Source organism: Pinus tabuliformis, chromosome 6 (genome assembly GCF_031772625.1).
Source record: "Pinus tabuliformis cultivar Carrire ecotype Pingquan chromosome 6, CPIR1, whole genome shotgun sequence".
NCBI lineage: Eukaryota > Viridiplantae > Streptophyta > Pinopsida > Pinales > Pinaceae > Pinus > Pinus tabuliformis.
Window position 1 is genome coordinate 849,517,861 of NC_142292.1, and position 26,312 is coordinate 849,544,172.

Sequence of the window (26,312 nt, forward strand, 5' to 3'; positions counted from 1 at the left end):
AAGGAAAATTTGTCATTGGGTAAGGTCGTGCGTATTTGAGCCTAATGGCATGCCTATGAAATCTCACTTGAATGTATTTCCATTGGTTGCATATGACATACTATTGGGCACAAACTGATTACCCCCATGCCCAAAGATAACACATTCTATGTAAAGATAAAAGCATAAACATAGGTTTGATCTAAAGTGGTCATTGTATTAAATATAAAGTTTTGTCTTAAAATATTTTTGTCTCAAAATGCTTTTGTCTTAAATATAAAGTTTTGTCTTAAACTAATTTTGTCTTAAATTGTTTTTGTCTTAAAATAATTTTGTCTTAAATTGTTTTTGTCTTAAAATAATTTTGTCTTAAACTATTTTTGTCTTTAAATTTTTGTCTCAAACTACTTTTGTCTTAAATATAAAGTTTTGTCTCAAAATATTTTCGTCTTAAACTATTTTTGTCTTAAATATAAAATTGTCTTAAAATATTTTTGTCTCAAACTACTTTTGTCTTAAAATATTTTTGTCTTAAATTATTTTTGTCTTAAACATAACGTTTTGTTTTAAAATATTTTTGTCTCAACCTACTTTTGTCTTAAACCTTATATTTGAGACAAATCAATTAATATTAATTTTTAATGTAAAATAAAAATATTTGTTTTGTCTTAAAAAAATGTCTAAAAAATACCCTTGGTGTAGTAGTGTGAATATAAGAAGAGACATTTGCTGAAGTTCGTAAAATGCACGAGAGTCGACCGACAACGCGTTAGCGAAGAGAATATTCGGAGGCCAGCGAATCCGCTAAAATGTCGTGAATAAAAACCTCATCGTAAAAAGCCTATCAACTTAATGAGTCCTTAAAAACAAAAACAAAAATTATACTTTATTTCTAATTTAACTCTCGATAAACGCCATAAAATATACCTCTTTATATATATATTCAGTTTGTTGTTCTGGATTTTATGTTAGTTTTTTTAATTAATTTAATATTAGGGATACCATTTCAAAGTTTACACTATTATTTCTTTCTTTTTTTTAATTTCACGGGAATCCGCGAAGAGAAATCCAAAGAATTGAAAGAAAGATCCATTGGTTGTGTTGAGAAGACTAAGGCATTTTTATTACTCGGATGACATTTGAATCAAAATGGAAATCAGCTCAGTGTGAAATACATTTACTGGAGTCTCGTCTCTCCTGGTGAGAAATCAAAATAATTTTAGAAGATCGTTTGGTTTTGTAAAGAAGGCTAAAGCATTTTATTCTTCCAATAGAATTTGGATCAAAATTCAGGTCAACTCATTGTTAAATATAAATTTTTAGTTTGAACGGTAGTTATGGACTAGCCCTCGAGTTCCATTGTTAGACTAAATCCACTCTGGACAGCTCTGTGTAATGAAGGAGGTCAGCGCTATAAGTATATTTTTTCATGTATACAATATTTATTTATTTTCATATCAGCTGGGAAAATTGATGCCATCAGTGAGCATCATATATATCTCAAGAGCGTAAGAGTCGGAGGAAAGGATGAGTGGATTCCGGTATCAAATGAAGAATTTTCTTAAAGTTAGTAATGTAATGTATTTTTTTTTCAAGTAAAAAAATATTGCTGGAACAAATGTCAAGGATATATAATCCTGCTTGGAATTAGAACACACTACCTATAAGAACCGAACTTCCCAGCACTGAACGACATCATCACAACGGGCAATGGTCCTTACCTTGGAGGTAGACAATTTAAGCTTTCACCCCTTTTTATTATCGTGGACGAAATCTGTTAGAAATCTGTAGTTTCTAAATCTTAATGTGACCCAATTAAAGCATTAAAGCGTTAAAAGCGTTAAAAGCATTAAAGCATTAAAGTGTTGAATTGGTATATGATGGACGTATCAGATTTAGTGTTAAATAATATAAAAAGGATTGGGTCCTCTCTCCTCCTGCCAAGAGTCGCATTCTTCTCCATCAAGAAGCGCATAAAGAAACAGGGCTAGAAAGAGAAACCGAATTCTGAGAAGAAGAGTAGGAGTCAGAAGAAAGTAGATGGCAACCATTACATCTTCTGCTGTTAATCAAGGTATGTCATCTTAAACAATAGATCATATTAAGTTTTGTTTGTGAAATATTCGATATTGATGATCTTTGCGCTGTTAATTTGAATTGTTCATAATTAATCAACAAAGATTTACAAAATCCATAGCATCGGACTTTCGGTTCGAAGGGAGATGTCTTTGGAGGTTTGGGCCTAATGTTGTTCTCTTCACGTTGGTGTCATGGACCGACGTCACAATTCATCGCATCGGCATTTCGGATGAAAAGCACGTGCGTTTACCCGTTGTTGGCTCTTCGGGTTTCATGAGTAACGTCCTCATCAACTAAAAGATTGGACCTGATGCTCGAATAACTCTCCTTCGGCAAAGTCGATGGCCTTCGGCATTGTTTACTTCGCAGTGATTCGACAGATCACCGTCACTCCGTCACTTGACGCCATCGTGCTCTCTTGGCAGCTAAGAGCCAGCATGAAAAATCCTTGAGCTACCGCCCTAAGCGGCGATAATGAACAATAAGATTTCAAGGCATGACGCGATGAGAGCAATGATGTTGGTATTACGTGCAGAACAATCATATTCAAAATGCTCGATACACTTTGAAGTTAATTTTCATATCAAAAAAATGAATGGTGTGATCGATATGCGTTAACTATTTGTAATTTAATGATGATAACAGAATCAGCGTAAGTGGAAGTGGTTGAATATAGTTGAGATTAATTTTGGTGTTGATTATGATAAATCATGTTGATTTTAGTTTTATCATAATTGATAAGATTTAATTATAATTTAGAATGATAGGTTATGGTTGGTTATGTTTGATTATGTAGACTATAATTGATTATGGATGGTCATTTTAAACATTGAAACTAATGGTTTAGCATATTTGACCATAGTTGACAATGATTTATAATAATTGACCATGATTGACTGTGTTGTTCCACCATATTTGTCTATATTAACTCTAATTAACAATATTGACCCTATTAAACACTTCGACTATACAAATCGCAGAGACTAAAAAATATTTTAAAAACATGATGCTTATCACAAAGTTTATAAAAGGAGACAAATGTTAATTCAATATCCATTTTATGGTAGGCTAATAAAAAATATATCAACTCTACCAAAATATCGTTGAGTAAAATTTTATTTTCTTTTCGCTTGATGTCTTTTCTTTCCCTCATAACTTATTATAGACTCGTCGATAAATAAATAAAATTATATAATGCCCGGTACAAACTAAGACAAACAAAAATAAATAAAATATGTTAATACCTTCGAACTTAGTGTTAATCCTTACTTCATAATTTTAGAGATCTAATAGGTTTACGAATTTAGAAAAACATAAAATTAACATTAAAAAGTATGAAAACAAAAAATAAATAAAATATGTTAATACCTTCGAACTTAGTGTTAATCCTTACTTCATAATTTTAGAGATCTAATAGGTTTACGAATTTAGAAAAACATAAAATTAACATTAAAAAGTATGAAAACATATGAAAACATAAAAGTGGAGAAGAATGGATTGTTATTTACCATAGTAAGAATTTGTTGTAAATTTTATTATTTAGGAATTAAATTAATGTTGTAAAATAAATATTTGCATTATATTCGAGGAAAAATAACATATTATTAATACTTGAATATGATTTTTTTATGTTATATAATTTTTTGATTTATATAAATTATGTATTCAAATTGCTAATTTAATTATATAGATTTCAGTTTTTTACCTTAAATTCTAAGAAGTTAGGTATATAATTCAAATAATTCTTTTTAGTTAATATATTGTTTTTTTTTCTATATTTCCATTATAACTAACTCATCATGAGAGAAGTATTATTTTGCACCAAATAAACTAGGAGATGAGGAAACTCATAATTGATACTCTAATCACATTCCAATATTTCTATTAAAGTTGGAATGTAATATAATTCTAATTGAGTAGTTATTCAAAATTAAAATTGGAATGTAATATAACTCTAATTGAGTAGTTATTCAAAATGAGATAGACAAAAGGGGAAATTCAAATACTAAGTTATATTATAGGTGACCATCTTAGATTTTTCCTTTACCTGTGTGGAATAAGAGAAGCTAAGAGCATAAGTAGCCAAAGGAATAAGAGAAGCTAAGAGCATAAGTAGCCAAAATTAAAATTGGAATGTAATATAACTCTAATTGAGTAGTTATTCAAAATGAGATAGACAAAAGGGGAAATTCAAATACTAAGTTATATTATAGGTGACCATCTTAGATTTTTCCTTTACCTGTGTGGAATAAGAGAAGGTAAGAGCATAAGTAGCCAAAGTATACAAGTTATTGAATGATTATATCTTTCAACAGTTAATAAACAAAGGGTTATGGCTAGTTCTTCCTAGTCTTCATGGAAATAGATAGATAACTTGGTCTCCTCGTCTCCACCACTTAGCAACCCACATCTTCATTAATCATTAGATCTTCCATTTTCTCTAGAGATAGAAGTCAGTGATTCCAAATAAAGTGCTCTAAGCAAACTCATAATTTGAAAGGGGTGCATAGAAGTGTAAAAATGCTACATCAAATATAAATAAGCATTTTTCTAATCTACCACCTTGCATTAGTTTCTTTGTCTTTTATGTAAATCTTTTTCAAAGTGTGCTTAATTAGAATTAAAAAAAAAAAGCCTATTGAAAAAACCCATATTTATTGAATAATTATGTTACTAGATATATAAATATTTCTATAAAATCAAGATTATTTTCAACCTTAAATGTTATGTGTTATATAATTCCAAACCAAATTAAATAATTATTAAATCAAAATCTCAATCATCATTCAATATCTTAAAAGCAATTTTCTATTATACACCTATATGAAAAATGGTTAGTAATTTTTTTGGCTTATCAAAGTGTAACAACAATTCCTTTAAAATGATGTTATATTTATGATCTTTAATGAGAAATATTTACACTTACCTCTCACTTCATTGGTCATTTACCCTTAAATGACTTAAAATTAATTTTTATTAAAAATAAATAATATATATTATTAAAAATTAAAATAAATTTAGTTATACTAAAATATTTAATCATCCTTAAAGGGTTTATAATTTATTTTTATTAAAAATAAATAATATATATTATTAAAAAATAAAATAAATTTAGGTATATTAAAATATTTAATCATTCACTTCGGTAACACATACCTCATTCGAAGTCAATATAACTTGTCATACCAATCAAATAGAAATCCCATTACAATCTTTTTCCAATAACTTTGTAAAAGAATCTGGTTTTCCCCTCTAAAACGATATCAAAACACATAAATAACTTCTATACCAAACCACCCTACTATTTTTCAACTAAAACACGGCAACGTAGGATATCAACTAAGATCCGAAAACATTTGGTACAAGAAATAAATTACAGTCATTCCAAACAAATATGGTAAGTGGCTTTCACGTTTTTTCCAACTAAGATCCGGAAACATTTGGTACAAGAAATAAATTACAGTGAATCCAACCAAATATGGTAAGTGGCTTTCACCATATTGCCACATTGGGTACAAGAAATAAAATACAGTCAATCCAACGAAATATGTCTAGGTAAGTGGCTTTCATCATATTGCCACATTGGGTACAAGAAATAAATTACAGTCAACCCAACCACATATGTCCAGGTAAGTGGCTCTCACCATATTGCTCAAATGGTGAGAATAGGAAGTCACTTTCAGAGCAATAACATCATTTGAAAAACAGTAAATGTATTTGGCACTTTGAATTATAGCCTGAGGATGGTTTTAAACCACTGCGCCGATGCCCTTGCGTATCGTTTTAAATTGTCATGGTAATCCACATAATGTAAACCAAATCGATAATTGTATCCACTTGACCACTCAAAGTTATCCAGAAGCGACCAAGCCACATACCCTCGCACGTCCGCTCCCTCCCTGAACAATTTTTTTACAGCATTCAAACCCAGATCTCTTAACGAAGCTCCACATAACAAACTCAATTCACTGTATAATTCACAGGTATACCTTATGGCTCGAAGCAGGGAAGACAAATGTTCGTAATGGTACTTCACTCGCTTGGAATCATTCAATGCTCGTTCAAGCGGGGTTGTGCCATTATCAAAGTCACCATACCCTGAAGAAAATAATGGTGTTCTTAATCAACAGACTCAAGTTTTTGACAGGAAAAATTTATCATTCAAAACTGAAACTCAACAAACACCTGCGTACCAGTCTCTGTGATGTATATGGGAGGGTTGTTATACCGATGCTTTGTGTAACTTACTACGTCCCTTAATCCAGCCGGATAAGACCTGAACTCGCTCAAACCCTCCTGCACATGGATTGTGATGTATATAAAACTAAATTCCATTCAAATTGTTTGGGATTAGTTCAATAATCCAGCAAGGAAAAAGTAAAAAAATTCTCCTCTTGCTTACCGCTGATCCAATGTAAACTCCGTTTACTTCATCTGAAACACCGACACCCATCCAGAGAAGAAAAAAATTAATAACATTTAACATAGATGAATCCTGGACTATTGATTATTAAAAGTAAGCTTACATGTAACAATAGCACGGGCGTCCAGAATGTAGTCTGTATTTACAGGATTTGGTGGATTGGGATTGTTGATTGTAAAGAATGTTGAATAGTAGTTAAAGCCAAGAAAGTCGAACGAGCCTTTCAGTTCTTCTGCCTCTTCAATGCTGAACTGTGGTAACCGTGTTCCAACTAAAATTCTCATGGAATCAGGATACTTCCCCGATGTCAATGGATCCAAAAACCTGCAATTAATTATACGACATTTTAATATTATTTTCTTCTTTCGCGATGCTAAATTTATGTTGATTATATATTCCGGGAATATTTCAGAACTTTGCAAACAACTTGAGATCAAATAATTGAGTTCATTATAGATTTTGAAATAAACCATGAAATAATCTACAATAGAGAAGGATGGCCATGAAACAATCTACCGCAGAGAAAGATAACTATTAAGGATGGCCATGAAATAATCTGGAATAAAAAAAAAAAAATTATTTGATGATAAGCCATAAAGTGCGTTGATTTTAAAATATTTTCAAAATCTATAATAAAATAAGATAATCTAATGTTCTTAGCTAAAACCCAATAAATCCTAACTACGGATTTAAAATATAAATGTCCAAATCTCCCTATGAGAATTATCATAAAACCAAGCTCCTTTCAGATTGCATGCTTCACATACCATCCTATTCTAAAGTCAATTGCTCTCTGGGTAGCCTGTTGATCAAGCAATGATTTTGTGAATGGCACCATCCAGTTCGCCGCAAGTGACATGCCTATGGAACCTTTCTGCTTCCCCTGAATTTCATTTTCCAGCATTTAGTCAAGAGATGTATGACCCTGTATTCAATTTTTATGCCCTGATTGAAAACAGGTTTTAATCTCACCTGATATTTATGCCTATATATTTTTACAGCGGCGTTATGAGAAAGAAGCATATTGTGGGCTACAATGTAGGGCTCTGTTGCAGAATTTCCGGCTGTGCAATTTCCAAATCCAGGGGAACAGCGCCCTGGCGCGTGAAGCCCCACATCGTAGCCTAAATAACAGGTCGTAAAAGGTTCGTTTATAGTTATCCAGTACTTGACACGGTCTCCGAAAGATCGAAAGCATTCTTCTGCAAATATGCCAAAGTCCTCCCTGGTAAAAAAATATCAGAATTAAGATCTATTTTGATGTATTCGAACGGTGCAAGAGAATTATGGCGATGAATCTTACACCACTTTTTTGCTACGGAATCCCCCATACTCGTCCTCCAGAGTTTGTGGCATATCCCAGTGAAACAGAGTCACAAAAGGCTCTATACCTGCATGAAAAATCAAATTCATTTGTACAAAAGCCACATACATGTGAATCCCTGTGGAATGCAAGTAAATAATTTGTATTTTAAATACCATTATTGAGCAACTCATTGACAATATTATTGTAATGAGCAATTCCCTCTTCATTGACTCCACCATGTCTTGGAGAGCCCTCTGTAAATTCACAAAAAATGGAAATGAGAGAATCATGGAATCCAATGGTTACTTAAAATCCATTGTAGAGTTATTTATACAGAAATCACTGTTCTTTAATTCAACTTACGAGGAAATATGCGTGGCCAGGAAATAGAAAAACGATACACGTCCATGCCCATGTATTTGAGAAGTTGAACATCTTCCTGTATGCAGATTACAAACAAATTAATTCCATCAACGCTCAAGAGAACTTTCAATTCATCAAATCATTCTAATTTGTACCTTATAGTGGTGCTATTGAGCTATTGCAATATCCCCATTCTTTCCTTCAACGATTTTACCTGCATTAACATTCAAGAACACAAAATAAATTCACATAAGAGATACCACTTAATTAAATCGCTCTTCACCTTAATGACGGGTCTGCATGTATGCGCCAGTGAAACCTGAAATGTGGGAGAATGTATCCTAAATGTTGGGTCCTTTCCCACCTTCATGGGCAGCTCCTTCCACCTGTAACATAATTAAAATTTGTCAAGTCAAGAAAACAAACAAGCAGAGGGTTCCATGATATAATCGATGCATCTAGTACATTCATGGACTAGTGATGAAGGTTGAACCTGATAAGAAGATTAGCCAGCTCCGAATTTGAAACCCTTTGGAAAGTTGCTTCTACCTATATTTGCAGAAGCTCCTGCAACTATCGGAAGATAAATTGGAAGAAAACAGATCCAGAATAGCCTCGGTCCTAATTCCATTCCCGCCATCATACAGAGTTACATGCCCATTAAGTTATTGTCGGGTGGAAACTTTGTACAAGATGTATGCGATGTGCCTGGAGTGAAAGCTATATAAGGGTTTGTAAGTGCGTCTGGGGCAACCCCATTAGCGTAGTTGGTCATTATCACACTGGAGAAATCTAAGTTTATGGTTTCCTCCATTAACCGGCAAACCTAATCCGATCGGCTGATATAAGTCTGATAAAGTTTTGTTTGATCACGTAAAAGCTTATTAATGAGGTTGGATTTGGTCACTCCGGCGTATCTTAACTCGTTTGAATTTGAAATCCACCAACCTATCTTCTCTGGTTTACCGCAACGGCTCTTTCGACTTCCAGAAAGTATGGTTTGTATGGAATTCCTGAGCCTTTCCCCAAAATGAGGATTTTGTAAAAATCAATATCTCCAGTGCTGATGTACATATATAGGTTGTTGGGATAAAATAGATCCTAGTGTATTATATGTTTAAATGGGTTGAGTTGTCACATTTATAAGATACGATACTACAAATGTCACATTTATAAGATACGAGAGATTAAATCCATAGTGTGAATTGTCAATTATATTTTAAATGCGTTGGAATATAGAGTTGTTGAGATAGTCCCATTTACGTGTAACTATATAATGTCCCATTTATGTTATGTGTATATGTTAGAATGTTATTTAAATAAATATAATGTGTATTTGTAATTCTATTTCTAGTCGGTGCTGAGTATGTCCTGAGCTGTTCGGTAGGAGCTGGTGAATGTCTTTCCACTTCCGGTGATCCTGATCAGCATCGGCTGTCCAGCAATGGTTGACTTTGGCCCGATGGTCTGTTTCTCTCTCATCAGCTGGGAATTCTTGGAGTATATCGTTGATTTTTGGCAACTGCTGCCATGAATCTTCCCAGAACCGTGTTATGCTTCCATTCTTGATCTCCCAGAAGCAGTGTTCTTGGATGAGAGATCTGTGTTGTATGGCTGCGTTCCAGATTGCGGATCCCGAACTTGTCTCAGTCATACGCAATCTTTCTTCCATTGGGTAGTTGCTTGCATATTTTGCTGTCCAGAGGGAAGCCCATGGAGTGCTGGGATAGGCCAACCACCGCCACCAAATTTTAGCTCCCATCGCTTTGTTACTATGCTCAGGATCTCTGAGACCTATGCCTCCTGCATGCTTGGGCAGACACACTTTCTCCCATTTGAGTAGAGCCCATTTTCGATTTTGTCCTGAGCCTCCCCACAGAAATTTACGTTGTAGATTCTTGATTTCTTTAAGGACCCATTTGGGGGCAGCAAGAATGGAGAAGAGATATAGTGGCATGGAGTTAAGAACAGCTTTGATGAGAACTATTCTGCTGGCCATGTTCAGAGTTCGATGAGTCCATAGGAACAGGCGTGCTTCTAACTTTTCTAACAGCTGCTTCCAGGAGGAATGTTTGAGAGCGGAACTCATGAGCGGGGCACCTAAATATTTGGAAGGCAGAGAAGCAGAGGTGAAGCCCAGAATACGCTCAATGGCTCTTTGTGTAGAAACAGGGGTATTGAAGAAGAAAATTTGTGATTTGACTCGGTTGATGAGGGCACCAGAAGCATCAGAGAAAGTGGATAGAATGGATTTAACAAGACGAGCTTCCTGGACCGAAGGATGAGCAAATAGCATATTATCATCTACAAATCGCTGGTGGGTGTGGACCGGGGAATTGTGAAAAGAGAGCCCTTTCAATGTTTTTAATGTTGTAGATAGCTCATAATCCATGTGCGAAGATCATTTAATTCTCAACCAACCAGATCCTTCTTTCCTCTGTACTAGTGACCCTAAACCATCGATTGTAAGCATGGATTCAATGCTATTTAATCCAGTGACATGCATGTGCACTTAGAGAATTGGAAGCAGTAGAAGAAACAAGTAATTTGTTGTGATCGGAAAACAAAGCATAACGGTCGAAGGGATTTCACTACCCCACGCACCACCGCCTTTTTAATAAATTCTTGATAAATTTAATATATAAAAGAGCTGCCCATATCTTCATGCTGAAGGAAAGGCGAGGTTTATAACTTGTATCGGTTGTTACTTGTAATATCGCATGTTGCAGAAGATAGAATCCCACTAAAAAATTGCAATGTTCGAAAGTGTCTTTGTCTCAGACACATCAATAAAATACTCAATGGGAATATGATTTCATTATAGCATATCTCAGAATATCTATAATTTATATTACAGAACTCTGGTTTTTCATCATTGTGTCCAAAACTTCTGTCAATTCTAAAATTTAAAACGCATAGGAAAATGAAATAGGATTTTAAGATAAGCACGAGGTGATTGCTAAATTCAAACATTTCCGATGTACAACATTATTGCCAGTGCTTGGTGGTGAAAGAGTTTTACAGCGCTGGAAAGCCAAAAGGTGTGATGTGCTCCCATGAGTCACATCTTTCATTTCATGTGGGTTGTAACCATACTTTGCTATTAGCAGATTACCATTAATTTGTGATAATATTTTTGTATTTTTGGTTTGTTAATTTATACAATGACCAATAACATATTTTTGAATGTTATAATCAATGGTTAGTAATTTGAGTTATGTTTATATATATATATATATATATATATATATATATATATATATTTTTAAATGGTCTATAGAATGGAAGATGCATATGCTTAGCATGTTGGTCGCTGAGAGGAATTGTTAGTAACTTGAGTTATGTTTGTAATTTTTTTTGTTTTTGTTTTTAATGTTCTATAGAATGGAAGATGAATATGCTTAGTGTCACGCCCCTACACCTGCGGTGATCTTCCAACCGCTTGTAGCGAGGTGCGGCACCACCGAACGCTTTCTTTTTAACAATACTAACGTTTATGGTCTACGCCTTATCCAACATAAACATACTTAACTTATGTTTGCAACCGAATGAAAGCATTATCCTTTATACTTTAGTAAAAGCCATTCTCAATCATTAACCGTGCATAATAAACCGAGAACATCAATAATACACAAGTACAAAGGGAGGGGCAACTCCCAGAAGTCTGCCCAGCATATATATAATATCAACTTCTTCAAAATTTACAATACAAGTGTGCTTGACAATCTTCAAGCCAACACTTATAACATTTATACATCCAAGGCATAGAATAGCCCTTCTACAATAATGTGCACTTCTTGCACAAAGTGGAGGACTCACCCGAGTCTCCTACCCAACTCTACCAAGTCTTGTGCACAATACCGTACCTTAACCAGCCTTCATACCTTAACCGGGATCGAAACTTCCTTTCTGCACGAAGGAGGAACTACGCATTACCCATGTGTTCCCTTTACCCTTGCGCAGTTGCGTTCTACCCCTCTGCGTTGTATCGAAGTGCGAGATTTCTTGGTGAAAATGAGGAGCAGCTCCCCTTACTTATACGCATCTCATCCTGCGTTGTAACCTCGGGCCGACCTCCTAAATTCCAATATGAACGTTTCCATGTTATATTTTAACGTGTCGGCTTGAGCGTGTGTGGCTGCTCACCATTCCATGCGTATATATATCAAGGTCTTCCCACATAACGTGCGTGCGCAAGTGCGGAGTTCACACTTAGCCATTTCGGCGTTTTTCCTCCCGTCGCACCTATCGTCACATGTTCGTTCGGCGTGCGCCCGCCCGCGCACCCTCGCATGATCACCCAGAGGCCTAACATTCTCCTCCACCTGAAGTCGTTGTCGTCCTCGACAACATACCATCATCTACGATATTGATTCCTCCACATGAGGCAAACATCACTACAACATATGTAGAACCACTGTCATCCGCAACATGTTGTCCATGTGTATGTCCCCTCCAAGTGAGGAGATCATCTCATCAATTCTCGGTGTGCTCCATCCAGGTCCATGAAGTCCTCTCCATCATCTGCAATGTGCCAACCTCAAGTCTCCATAGAAACAATTATGCACTTGTCTCTCCTATCCATGTGCTATCCATGATCCTGATCAAATTAGCTCTCATGTGTAGAAGGCAGTTGAGCCTCGGCTCAACCTATGCTCAAGTGTATCATCATCATTTTTGTAGCTCCATCACCTCAAAGTGTCTCATAACGAACCCCTACATCAAGTCATCTGACCTCAGCTCCTCAATGCATCAAGTCCTCTAAGCTCACCATGGAGTCTCTACAACAAGCTCATGTTCTCTATGAGCTCCATAAGCCATTCCTAATCAACACCTTAGCATACGATATGCCTTAGTTTCCCATGTAGTAGGAATGCTTCATAGCTACTCACAAGTCCATACAAGTTCATGACTTTGTTGTACCAAGGTGCACAACTCCACCATTAGTCCACAAGCGGTGGCCTTCATGCCACATGTTTCCAACCTGATGTCCATGGCTAGTTTCCCATGTAGTCTATCCAAATAGACTCATCACAACAATCGGTCATCACACCCAAGTCTCCAATCTTCGGTTTAGTGAACTCGGTCACTCAACCACCTCATCATCAATCATACCTGCTCCATATGCTTGAGGGTTCACTGCCATGAGCAGCTAACAATGAGCCCATCTTCTTACTCATCTAAGAAGATGTGGAGGGAGTAGAGCCTGAAGGCTCTTCCTCACTAATCAACTCAATCCATTTGTCAGGATTCTCAACCTCCATCCTTTGTAGATAAGCAACCCGGTCTTCCTTCTGGACATCCGGCCTCACATATATCTCATCATCATCATCATCATCTTCCACCAACTCTAGCCTTCTTGTCAAGTCTAAGATGCTATCTGAGAGTGATCTAATGACCAATGACTGTTCTGCAAGCTTTGTCTCAATAGTAGAGAACCGCTTGTTCACCTTCTCCTTATCTTCCATTTGCATTGCTCCCACTTTACAATCAGGTCTTGTTGCACCAATAGTAGGCACACCAATGGGTGCATCTTCCTTGCCATCATAAATGTAGAGATTCTTCAAATGTGGCACAATCAAAGCATCGAATTGCTTCATAAACTCCATCCCCAATACAGCTTCATATTCATCAATCCGCACTATGGTGAAGTCCACTTTCCCAGTCCATTCACCAAGTGTAGTATCCACCTTTTCAGCTATACCAAGAATGTCCATCGGAGGAGAATTTATTGTCTTCATTTGTGCCCTTGCTGGTACAAACTTTAGCCCAATCCTCCTCGCAGCATCCTCGCTCATGAAGTTGTGAGAGGCTCCATTATCCACCATAGTGAGCACATTAGTACCTCCAACCTTCATCCGAACATACTCTAGTTTGTTCCTTTCCAGGTCTCTCTTGGAGACTGCTTCTGTAGTAGCAGAGGCACTAAGTATCTGCATCATTCCTACAGAGGCATCATTACCTTCATCATCAGATTGTGCAACTGCAGCCACCTTTGGTTTGGAAGGACAGTTCTTCACCGTGTGTGGCCCTTCACATAACCAACACTTCAAAGGTTTCTTCATCTTCGGGCCATCATTCGGTTTAGGAACACCCTCATCCTTCTTCTCCTTTGGCTTTTCGGTTTTCTTCTTCTTGTCATCAGAAATCTCCTCAAAGTGATCCACCAACTTGTCAACTGCAGCAAAAGCTTCTTCAAGTGTCCTAATCTTCTGCCTCCTTACTTCATTGCGTGCCCAAGGTTTCAGCCCCATGATGAAGTTGAACACCTTGTCTTTCTCTGCCATGTCATGAAGCTCCAGAGCTGCACTTGAATACTCTTGCTGGTATGCTTGTAGGCTCCCTGTTTGATTTATGTAATTGAGTTTGGTCCTCGCTTCCCATGTGTCATCTTGAGGACTGAAGTGGGTCTGCAAAGCCTTCTTCAAGTCACTCCATGAAGTAATGTCATCAGCACTGCCATTAGCAATCTGGTCCACCCTCCTTCGCCACCACATCTTAGCATCCTTTGTCAAGAACTGAGTAGCTACCTTGACTTGTGTTTCACCATCAATCAGGTTCAACCGCTCCAAGTACTGCTCCATATCCCATAAGAAGTTGCCAAGAGTTGCTGCCTTCCTTGTCCCATCATAAGATTCTGGCTCCTTGACCTTCATATGAGGCATTCCTCCAAATGAGTAATGTCCCATGGCCCTCTTCACAATTGTAAGCTCATTCTTTGTATCTTCAAGAGTCTTCTCCAAGTTCTCAACCTTTGCAAGGCCTTGATCCCTTGATTCCTCAACCTCTTTGATCCTTTGTTCAAATTGTGCACACCTAAATTCAGTGTACTCATTTTGTGTCTTAAGCTCCTCATTCTGCATTCGGAGTTCATCAAGTTCTTCTCTCAAAGAACCCTCCATCTTTTCTATCTTTTCCAACATCTTTTCAATGAACTCATTAGTAGAGTCCTTGTCATGACTAGATTCAGCTTGGAAATCAACTGCCATCTCGACCGGCTTCTTCTTCTTCTGTGATCTAGTCTCGACCATTCAATAAGTCCACCGAGTATCCTGCAATCTGAACCAACCCTTGTTTCACTGTCACGAGCAACCTTTGCTCTGATACCAACTATCACGCCCCTACACCTGCGGTGATCTTCCAACCGCTTGTAGCGAGGTGCGGCACCACCGAACGCTTTCTTTTTAACAATACTAACATTTATGGTCTACGCCTTATCCAACATAAACATACTTAACTTATGTTTGCAACCGAATAAAAGCATTATCCTTTATACTTTAGTAAAATCCATTCTCAATCATTAATCGTGCATAGTAAACCGAGAACATCAATAATACACAAGTACAAAGGGAGGGGCAACTCCTAGAAGTCTGCCCAACATATATATATAATATCAACTTCTTCAAAATTTACAATACAAGTGTGCTTGACAATCTTCAAGCCAACACTTATGACATTTATACATCCAAGTCATAGAATAGTCCTTCTACAATAATGTGCACTTCTTGCACAAAGTGGTGGACTCACCCGAGTCTCCTACCCAACTCTACCAAGTCTTGTGCACAATACCGTACCTTAACCAGCCTTCATACCTTAACCGGGATCGAAACTTCCTTTCTGCACGAAGGAGGAACTACGCATTACCCATGCGTTCCCTTTACCCTTGCGCAGTTGCGTTCTACCCCTCTGCGTTGTATCGAAGTGCGAGATTTCTTGGTGAAAATGAGGAGCAGCTCCCCTTACTTATACGCATCTCATCCTGCGTTGTAACTTCGGGCCGACCTCCTAAATTCCAATATGAATGTTTCCATGTTATATTTTAACGTGTCGGCTTGAGCGTGTGTGGCTGCTCACCATTCCATGCGTATATATATCAAGGTCTTCCCACATAACGTGCGTGCGCAAGTGCGGAGTTCACACTTAGCCATTTCAGCGTTTTTCCTCCCGTCGCACCTATCGTCACATGTTCGTTTGGCGTGCGCCCACCGTGCACCCGCGCGCGCGCCCGCGCGCCCTTGCATGATCACTCGGAGGCCTATCACTTAGTATGTTTGTTGTGGAGAGGTATTGATTCGAGTTCTTATCGTAATTAATAAATATAATCAATTTTAAATTAATCAATATATAACCAAATATATATGTTATGTAATCAAATAAATAAATAAATATGTTGTGTTTCCGATCAGTTGGTTCATTGAGAATTATCGCATGGTTTCCATGAGTCATTGTCTGGAGCGTTCATAATGACGTATTTACACAATGAAACTTTCTGGCCTATGTAAAGTACATGCACTAGCTTCCTCTGCATAATAAAATTGCCCCCCTCCTTTGTCTCACTTAGACATCATTTGGAAGAGTAGCAGCACAAAATTATAAATATGAAATATGATTTTTAGAAAATAAAAAAATTATTTTTGAATTTGGAGAAAAATAGAAATATTTAACCAAATAATTAGAATCAACACATTTTCTCCACTATGTGAATCCTATACTCTTTGAGAGAAAGGACTAATAATAATTACAATAATGTATATAGTAATGTATTAAAACATTGATCGTTATGAAAAGTGATTAAATTATGATATTTTATTCTGGTTTTTTTTGTTTGATTTAACTTATTAAGATGTAAATATTGAATCTCATTACTTACATAATACTTTATATCATAGTCATTTTTAATTAAGCTACTCCCCTGAAAGACTTAACCTATAAACTTTTTTATTTATCTTACTCTAGAGCATAGGCATGCTATAATATTATTTTAATAACGTATAAACGTTTTATTTATCTTATAATATAGCTAGTATGTGTAGTTTTAGTTAGAAAGAAGAATGAACTAAATTTTTATTCTAAAAAAAATGTACAAAAGAAGGTTAATAGTATTTATGAGTTATTTTTAATAGAATTTGGTAAAATTATTTTTAAAATAAAATTTATATAAGTTTACTTCTAATTTGACACACTACTTTTATTAATTGAATTTAATATATAAAATAATATTTTTATAACTAATATTTCATCAATAACCTACAAGATTTTTTATATATTGATCGTTGAAAATAATTAATAATTAATTTTATTCAATAACCTACAATATTTTTTATATATTGATCGTTGAAAATAATTAATAATTAATTTTATTTAAAATAGTTTTAAAACATATTATTTCATTATAATTAATTATTTAAATAAATGAATGATACAACTTAAGTTAAATAAATAAATAATAAAGAAGTGTTAAAAATTGTATTCATCATCTTTTTATCTTTATCTCTTTTGTTAAAGACTCGGATGTCTATATCATTAGACTAGCATTTATACGAAAAGGTGAAAAGCAACACGTTTGAGTAAAATGCTACATATATGGTGTACAATTCATCAATCTAACATTATAGTTTATAAAAGAATTAATAAAGAATAGGGACCATTTTAAAATTTAGATTATAATGAAAAAATTAATATTAAGAGAAGGAAATCTTAATTTGAAGATCCCAAAAAAATTTAATTAAAAAGAGAGATAAAGTTTAGGTTTAACTTTAAAATCTTGATGCAAAGGTATTATATTAGAACCTCCTACAAAGTCCTTTTAAGGAAAATAGCGATTAAAAACTTTCCAAAATAAATTTCAAAGGTTTAAGGAGTGGACTTGTTGGCACAACCATAATTAAGTCCACCTCCACTGGACTCATTTATTATGTGTTTTCCTCCGTTGACCAAAATCGGAGAATCATATTTATCAGAGTTTTATATATGGTATGTCTGGAAAAACTACGATATCGTTATACTCCTGATCTCCAATGGGCCACATTATACCGTGCCATTTAACAAAATTTCTCCCATCGGAATTTTTCCGACACAGTTGGTTCACCTTGCGGATCCAATATAGAATTTAAATTTTCTTTATGATCCATATCGCGTCTATTCATTACGTCGTAAGGCGTTCCTCTCTGAAATCGACTCCTTCAAATGCTTTTATGTCATAATCTTAGCCATTATATCACTTGTTAGACGATTGAACGAAAATCTGCCGTGCAATTTAATTAATTAAAAAAAACATTAAGTTTGAGATCGGTGGCTGTGACGGAGGGAGAGTGAATCGACAATTTTTTTTTGTTTTGTGGCGGCGATTTATTTGAAACGTGGCCCTGTGCCTTCGTTTTCATCTCTGCGTTTTCCCCCATTCGGTCGACTGCGCCTTCGTTTGCCTCATTACGCCGTAAGGCGTTTTCCTCTTAAACAAACTCCCCTCGGTGCACACCTGTCATCGCTCTGTCCCGTTTGATACATCCGTTAGACGATTGGATTATCTAGGTCCATTGATTTAAACGCACCAAACGGTTTTCTGTTTCTTTGTCGGCGTCTTATTCAGAGACGGGTTACTAACTGATTTGAATAAGACGGGTTATATGACAACCTTTTGGCTCACAAGAGTGAAATAGCTCTGAATTTTGGTTTACAAGTAATTGGAGAAACATGACCGAATTCCTTCACAGCTTAGATTACAGGCCTGATGGGTAGTTATTCTGCTAAAATTGATGGGGGTTTAATCTCGGTCTTGTGCCTTCGTTTCGTGCTATAGAGGTGGTCCAGATCACCGAGAGAATAAAACCCTGGTGCAAAGATTAATTATCCATCCACCAAGTTAACTTTGCATTTTGTTGTGTGTTGCTTTTTTAATCATGTTTGCCTGCACAAGAGGCATTCCATAGTTTGAAAACTATGTTTCTTGTATAACTGGGTTTAGTTATGCAATAATTCTTATTTCAGTTAGATGAGGTATCTCCCTTGTGTTTTTTTGAATGCAACCGAACCCTGTTCTTTAAGGCCCATTTTATTATCAGATGTGAAACGATACACGTTTGAGTCATCTCTTTCTTGAGGTCTGAAATCTCGTTATGCTCACATTTATTTTGGGTTGCAGATTTTGACTGTGAAAAGGGAAATCACTAGGACAATTATATAATGTTTGACAATTAAAGGCCCGCTGCCCCACCCCCTTATTACATGCTGAAGCCTGATTCCCTTTTCATGTCACAGACCCATTCAAGGACCCAGAAGCGGAAGATGCTGGACCGGGTACAAAGGATTATGTACATGTTCGTATACAGCAGAGGAATGGAAGAAAGTGCTTGACTACAATTCAAGGTCTTCGGAAGGATTATAATTATAATAAGATTCTTAAAGATTTCAAAAAGAGTTCTGTTGCAATGGTACTGTTGTGCAGGATCTAGAGCTGGGGCAGGTATTGCACAAGTCGTCTTATGATCCATTTCAATTAGGGATTTTGGAAGATATTTCTGGTATTGTTCCTCATACAAGTTTACTTGTTTTTTAGGTTATCCAGCTTCAAGGTGATCAAAGGAAGAACGTTTCTCAGTTCCTTATCAATGTAATTTCCTAACCATGCACAATTGCAACTTCTTTTATAGTTTAAAAGTTAAAACATGGTTTCTGTGAGTTTAAAACAATTTTTTTTCTGATTGATGAATTTACTCTTGCAGGCTGGTTTGGTGAAGAAAGATAAGATCAAAATTCATGGATTTTAAATGACTTATTTGATGAAGACGTAGATCAGTAAAAAATGCATTAATGTGCTGTTTTTAGATTTCAAATTGTACTTTTTGACAGTACATATGTACTGTTACTACTGTGTTGGTGATCGCCTCATGTATAGGTGGCGGATAAATTATTTTCTTTGTTTTCTTAGGGATTTTAACGTTGTAAGGAATGTCCTCTCCTGAGTCAAATTTGGTATCATATGTTGTCTGTAAACCTCTGTACTCTTCCAATTATAAATATCAGAAAAACTGCGAAATTATGTTTCCAAAAATTTGTTCTTGATATTTATTTTTAGTTTGATGATATTACAAGACATTAGTTTGGGGGTGCGCAACATGACGCAGAATGCTATGGTTTGAGAATTATCTTAAAATACAGAAGGATGCATATTTTTCAATTTGTCTGCTTAATCAGATGGATCTTTAAGACTGTTTTTTCCTTGGCATTGCATGATATTAGCATCAACTTGTTTGGATGGATTTTATTATTAGCATTTGCATCAGATGTAGCAAAGGAAACATCGTAAGGATGGGTCTTAACGGGATATCTTATTTATGAACCATTGATTGCCCATATATTTTGGGGGTCATAGGATGCCGAGGGATGAGTTGCTTCTGAGTAAGAGGATCGAGAATAAGAAGAGAAAACGCATTTTTTATATGTCGTAGAACTTACTGCACCCAAATTTAGGAGTTAAAATATCTCATATCATTTAAAAAATCTACTTCAAAATCAAATGCATTGTCTGTGATTATGCCTATGGTGGTCATATAAAAAACAAAAAAGAAAAGCCTCAACTATTCCATAATGGCTTTAGATCCCAAATGGACTTGATGATCTTCATATAATGGATTTCGTCTATTTTTCATGCCACAATACTTAGGATTGAAGCATAGACCTGTTTGACTATACACATGGTGAGACTCATTTACAATCTATATCAGAGGAATCATACCCAAGGCCCCTCCAAATTCAATTACTATGTATAATGTTGTGCCATTAATATTGCTAATAAGTGTGGAAAAAAATTATGGTGTCACATGAAAAATTATGCATCTCAAACATAGCATTTGAAGTGCAACAAAAATGCTTTTTAATTTGATTGAAGTTCCATCTGCATCATGCAATCAAATTGTTATCTATAAAACCCTATCCCTATCATTAATACAAAATCACATCATGATGTGATTACATTGTATATGTCCTTTTTATTTTCATCATAAATAAAAAACACAACCCAAGGGCATTTATGTATGACCATTGTTGTGGCTTTAAAACATTTAACTTTTATATATTATTTTTACAAAATTCTTTACTCTAAAAACCAAACAACTTCTTAGATTTGTCAGGCTCACATTTTGATTTAAATACGAATTTTTAGTATTTGATTAATAAATTTGTTACTTATAAGCATTATATCACTTTCTATTTTAGATTGGTTACTTATAAGCATTATATCATTTTCTATTTTATTGCGAGAGTGATGCTAATTTCATTCATTTATTTATTGTAATAATTATATAAAATATTAATTAAAAAATATTTTAGAAAATATATAATTCAAATTATAAAAAAGTTCTATCTAAACTTTTATAATATGTTTTTATTTCTTAATGAATTACACTGTAAAATATGTAAAGAGCAAACACACTAATCCTGCAAATTCTAATAAGCAGAAGAGTGTCTCCTATATATACTAATCTCAAAATCAAATTCTAATAAGCAGAAGAGTGTCTCCTATATATACTAATCTCAAAATCAACCCACGTACCATTTATTTTCACAAATGATCCTTTACAGTTGACCAATGTTTACTCATTCAAGACTTTAACAAACGATAGCATTGAACTACCATTATACATTGTGCATTCTATATATTGAATTTCTAGGTTATGTTGGACTTAAATTGTAATTTAGTGGCTCAAATTTTCTCAACAGTCACATGTGAACTATAAGGATTGTTATTATTACAAAATTTTGAATGATTGATTGGATTTTATTATATAAATAATTAAGGGAAACGAAGAATAATAATTTGTATACTTTTGATTAAGGATTTATTTTATTTTGGTTTTTTTTTTCTACAAATGTGTAGATAATCCTTGTATTTCTCTCCAATATCCACCAATAAATTTACACACCAGAAAAGAAAATGGAAGCTATAAAATCCAAGGTGAGCTATTCTTAGTTGGAGGTCGGCCAAACAACATAAGCAAGAGACATTCATCAATCCTTCTTTGGACAAGTATTTATGTGTACACAGAACAGAGCATCTGAGAGTATATTCTTAATTAGCGTTGGGTTTGGTTTCTTAGTTGATTTTAACAGGAAAGGATATCATTTGTATTAAGACATGACTGTGGCCCAGCCATACAGTAAGATAACAAAACAAAAGTAATGGTATGACAATTGTCTTTCAAAAAGACTCAAAATTTAAAAATCGCCGTCTATTCTTACCTTACTGGAGGTATAGATGTAAAGCCAATAGTTACAATGTCTAGCATACTGAACTAGTAAAAAAACTACTTTGCAATAAATAATAAAAACCTGAACTTAAATGAAATCATGTCTGCCAAGGGCTTCTTTCTTGATGGCTATGGGAAGATTGAATTCCAGAGCTATATTTCTGATCTCCATGTCACGAGAAGTTTGCTGAACAGTTCCCTCATCTTTCACTACAATACAAACCAAGCTAATGAATGCCTTTTGAGGGATGACCCTAGAATGTGAAGTGTCTTCATTTAAGTGTGAGCTTCTGGCTAGGCCTAGAGCCAACTCATAGAGTGTCAATTTCCCAAAAATCTCTGCGTCACTTTTCTATCTGCAAATAGAAGAATAGCCAGTCTGTTGTTGAAGTATGAAAGGGCTACTTGCATATCTCAACTTGGTGATCATTTATTATCTGGGCTCTTCAAAAGTCTGAAGACTCACAAAGAATACACCGACCCAAATGATCATGTCCCACCTTTCTTTTCTAGATCTCCCCAATAGATATTGTGCCACCTGCTGAGAAGAGAACCTTCACTTAAATCAATTCAATTTTCCACAGGACAACTTACCTGTTGAATTTTGGTAGTTCTCTTAGCTCGATAATTGTTTGTTATGATTTTACACTCAGGTTGATATTTTCTTTTATTTATTATGCAACATAAAACAATTATACAGAGAAGTACAACAGAAAAACATGAAGAGACAGCCACATAAGAAGTTACACAGGAAATCCCCACTCCAAGGGGAGAAACCCAGCAATCCTTTCATTATGGAATCAAGTCAACAAGACATCAAGTCATATACAAACCAACCAGTAATGTAGTTAAGATAACCAGCCTCCAAGTGCCAAGTCAACCCTCGAGCATACCAAGACAAAATGCTTCCAAATCTGTCCACAAAAGAGGTCTGCTTCAGTTCTCCAAAAGCCGAATTTTGCCTTCTACCTCAGCCTCATTTTATGCCACAGAGCTTAGCACTATATTTCAAAATAAAAGCCTCCAAATTCACATGGTTCCTCTTCTCATTATTTCACAGAGTAATATGCCTCAGACTTCACACTTACTTCCATAGGAACGAGCCACAAAACCCCAGAGAATTATGCCTCAGGCTTTGTCTTCTACTTGACCTTCCAAGTCTCCTTGAGGAAGGGCAGATCAGAGATATGTTTTACTTCTGTTTTCGGCCTCTGAGATCAGAAATATGTGTGCGAGATGTATCAAATGAGGAATGTGAGAGGGCTATATGTATAGTCTCCAAGCCATGCGAAAGGGTGCCACTTAAGCTGAGCCGACATGAGGGTTAGGAGGGCCGACTTGGCAACTTGGTAGGGTAAATGACATTTAACAAAATTCAAGTTTCTTCCTTTGAAAGGGTCACGATGAACATGCCCTTCTATATTTTTCTTTTGACCAATACAAAGCATGAAGAACATGCTTGTCAATAATAATTTTAATTATTCAAAAGTAACATCAATAAAATAATATTATACATTCTCCAACATTACCCAATCCAACTTTGGACTGCAAAATTTGAAAACAAAGAGAAAATGGTACTTAAAAGCAACCATGTCCTGCCACAGACGGAGGAACCAAATACTAGAGAAACCCAAAACCATGCCACAAAGAACACATGGATACAAGGTTCAGTTGATCATTGACTAGTGATCGACCTCTCCAGAGATTGAGAATCCCACCCTCAGCCTTCCAATCCATCACTCGGAATTGATAAACTTCACCATGCGTCAGAGTAAATGACAGGTTACCAGATACTAGGAGGGATTTAGTGCCCATTCTTTCACCATAATGATTCTCCTCCACTTCTCTTGAATATGCGTGTTTCCTTCATTCTTATGATATATTGTGTATTTTGAATGTTAAAGGAAGATGTGAAATAGTTGGAGCCCGCCCATTTATGCATAACTTTCCATTGTCCATCAAAGTTACTTCATTTTCCTGAAGGTCTAAACTTGGTAGAATTCTATTTTTTTGAAACTCCTTGCTGGCACTTGAGCACTACGAATGAGTCTACCCAGGCACATATCTCGAGGGCTTGATTGGTTTTGAATATGCTGAAGTATAGTCGTAGAGTCCCCAAGTACTTTAAGTCAATTTATTTCTCTCGGCTTTGGGAATTTTCAACCCTTGAAACAATGGCATGCCTCTGCTTGATGTTTGGTGGATTCTCCTAAACCCTTTTCTTAAACTTAGTTCTTGATTTCCTTTGGGATCAAGGAGGATCCCTACTACACCTGCCACCTCAGAGTTTGGTTTCTTAGTTTTAGTTTATATTTTTACTTAATTTGATTTTTAAGTTTACCCTTTATTCCTTTAGCTTCTATATTTGTTTTCTATGGAAAACTTCTCATGGTTGCCCCTTCTTCCCTAGAATATCAAAATAGAGGGCAACTCAACTGCCAGCCACCACAGCTAGTAACCCTGAGGGACTCTATTGTATTTGATCATATGACTTATGGCTTATCCTATCTGCAACAATACTTGGGCAGGTGGTTCAAATGATTGAGCTGACCCATGGGGCTCTTTCAGGTGTTCAGATTTTTGGTTCAACTGATTGAGCAATCCCCTAAAGCTGCTATATCTTTTAATTGTTTCTTGTTGTTTAGGTGTTAAATTTTTTCACCATAATGATTCTCCTCCACTTCTCTTGAATATGCATGTTTCCTTCATTCTTATGATATATTGTGTATTTTGAATGTTAAAGGAAGATGTGAAATAGTTGGAGCCCGCCCATTTATGCATAACTTTCCATTGTCCATCAAAGTTACTTCATTTTCCTGAAGGTCTAAACTTGGTAGAATTCTATTTTTTTGAAACTCGTTGCTGGCACTTGAGCACTACGAATGAGTCTACCCAGACACATATCTCGAGGGCTTGATTGGTTTTGAATATGCTGAACTATAGTCGTAGAGTCCAAGTACTTTAAGTCAATTTATTTCTCTCGGCTTTGGGAATTTTCAACCCTTGAAACAATGGCATGCCTCTGCTTGATGTTTGGTGGATTCTCCTAAACCCTTTTCTTAAACTTAGTTCTTGATTTCCTTTGGGATCAAGGAGGATCCCTACTACACCTGCCACCTCAGAGTTTGGTTTCTTAGTTTTAGTTTATATTTTTACTTAATTTGTTTTTTAAGTTTACCCTTTATTCCTTTAGCTTCTATATTTGTTTTCTATGGAAAACTTCTCATGGTTTCCCTTTCTTCCCTAGAATATCAAAATAGAGGGCAACTCAACTGCCAGCCACCACAGCTAGTAACCCTGAGGGACTCTATTGTATTTGATCATATGACTTATGGCTTATCCTATCTGCAACAATACTTGGGCAGGTGGTTCAAATGATTGAGCTGACCCGTGGGGCTCTTTCAGGTGTTCAGATTTTTGGTTCAACTGATTGAGCAATCCCCTAAAGCTGCTATATCTTTTAATTGTTTCTTGTTGTTTAGGTGTTAAATTTTTTTAGCTTCTTGTTTCTCATTTTCTTCCTTCCTTAAGCTTGTTTAGCTTGACTTTTCATCTTTGGTGTTGGTTTGGGTTTTCTTTCATTTTAGCCAACATAGTTTTCTCGACTGTATTTGTAAGTGGGCCCTTGCTTGGTGGTGTGAAACGTCAACTCAGTTGGTAAAAACGCAAATATTCCAGAATTCTCTTCTACTAATGACTTGCAATGTAAAGAGAAAACACACTAATCCTAATTTTATTGGTGCCTGCAAATTCTAATAAATAGGAGAGTGTCTCCTATATATACTAATCTCACACTCACAATCAACCCACGTACCATTTACTTCCACAAATGATCCTTTACATTGGCTAAAGGGTCGTAACAGTTGATTTTAACAGGAAAGGATATCATTTGTATTAAAAAATGGCTGTGTCCAAGACATACAGTAAGATAACAAAACAAAAATAAGGGTATGACAATTGTCTTTCAAAAAGACTCAATTTAAAATTCGCTATCTATTCTTACCTTTCTCGAGGTATAGATGTAAAGCCAACAGGTACAATGTCTAGCATACTGAACTGGTAAAAAAACTACTTTGCAATAAATAATAAAAACCTGAGCTTAAATGAAATCATGTCTTCCAAGGGTTTCTTTCTTGAT

At 35.5% G+C, this 26,312-nt stretch overlaps 2 pseudogenes across 2 annotated transcripts; one reads left to right on the forward strand and one right to left on the reverse strand.

Moving 5' to 3' along the window:
- Positions 1 to 5,497: 5,497 nt before the first annotated feature.
- On the reverse strand, positions 5,498 to 8,790 carry LOC149261546 (beta-glucosidase 13-like; annotated as a pseudogene). The gene is made up of 13 exons (XR_016245946.1): positions 8,644 to 8,790; positions 8,470 to 8,536; positions 8,306 to 8,364; positions 8,151 to 8,226; positions 7,961 to 8,041; positions 7,785 to 7,872; positions 7,454 to 7,706; positions 7,249 to 7,364; positions 6,585 to 6,805; positions 6,461 to 6,492; positions 6,252 to 6,354; positions 6,048 to 6,156; positions 5,498 to 5,957 (listed from the first exon to the last, which is right to left on the reverse strand). The product of XR_016245946.1 is annotated as a beta-glucosidase 13-like (transcript).
- Positions 8,791 to 19,177: 10,387 nt separating this feature from the next.
- On the forward strand, positions 19,178 to 19,862 carry LOC149261547 (protein translation factor SUI1 homolog pseudogene; annotated as a pseudogene). Its single transcript, XR_016245947.1, has 3 exons — positions 19,178 to 19,392; positions 19,486 to 19,539; positions 19,652 to 19,862. The product of XR_016245947.1 is annotated as a protein translation factor SUI1 homolog pseudogene (transcript).
- Positions 19,863 to 26,312: the final 6,450 nt, after the last annotated feature.